Source organism: Nomia melanderi, unplaced genomic scaffold (genome assembly GCF_051020985.1).
Source record: "Nomia melanderi isolate GNS246 unplaced genomic scaffold, iyNomMela1 scaffold0014, whole genome shotgun sequence".
In the NCBI taxonomy this organism is placed as follows: Eukaryota; Metazoa; Arthropoda; class Insecta; order Hymenoptera; family Halictidae; genus Nomia; species Nomia melanderi.
In genome coordinates this window covers 11,872,561-11,873,515 of record NW_027475130.1, presented here as the reverse complement: position 1 = coordinate 11,873,515, position 955 = coordinate 11,872,561, and positions in this window count along the sequence as shown.

Sequence of the window (955 nt, the reverse complement as noted above, 5' to 3'; positions counted from 1 at the left end):
AATAAATCAAAGTGCATTACCTGTAGGAGGCCCTGGCGCATGAATCTGTGCAGCGGGAACGTCGTCGGACCTCCAGGGGCCGAGACAACGACCGTCTCATGGGGCCGGACACTCAGGGTCAGGGTAAAATCCAATATATATCTGGTGATATCTCGGGTGCTATAACAGATAGCGCAATAAATCAAAGTGCATTGTCTGTAGGAGGCCCTGGCGCATGAATCTGTGCAGCGGGAACGACCTCGGACCACCAGGGGCCGAGAAAACCACAGTCTCATGGGGCCGGACACTCAGGGTCAGGGGAAAATCCAATATAGATCTGGTGATATCTCGGGTGCTATTACAGATAGCGCAATAAATGAAAGTGCATTACCTGTAGGAGGCCCTGGCGCATGAATCTGTGCAGCGGGGACGTCCTCGGACCGCCAGGGGCCGAGACAACGACCGTCTCATGGGGCCGGACACTCAGGGTCAGGGTAAAATCCAATATATATCTGGCGATATATCGGGTGCTATTACAGATAGCGCAATAAATCAAAGTGCATTGTCTGTAGGAGGTCCTGGCGCATGAATCTGTGCAGCGGGAACGACCTCGGACCACCAGCGGCCGAGAAAACCACCGTCTCATGGGGCCGGACACTCAGGGTCGGGGAAAAATCCAATATATATCTGGTGATATCTCGGGTGCTATTAGAGATAGCGCAATAAACCAAAGTGAATTGTCTGCAGGAGGCCCTGGCGCATGAATCTGTGCAGCGGGAACGATCTCGGACCATCAGGGGCCGAGACATCCACCGTCTCATGGGGTCGGACACTCAGGGTCAGGGAAAAATCCAATATATATCTGGTGATATCTCGGGTGCTATTACAGATAGCGCAATAAATCATAGTGCATTGTCTGTAGGAGGCCCTGGCGCATGAATGTGTGCAGCGGGAACGACCTCGGACCACCAGGGGC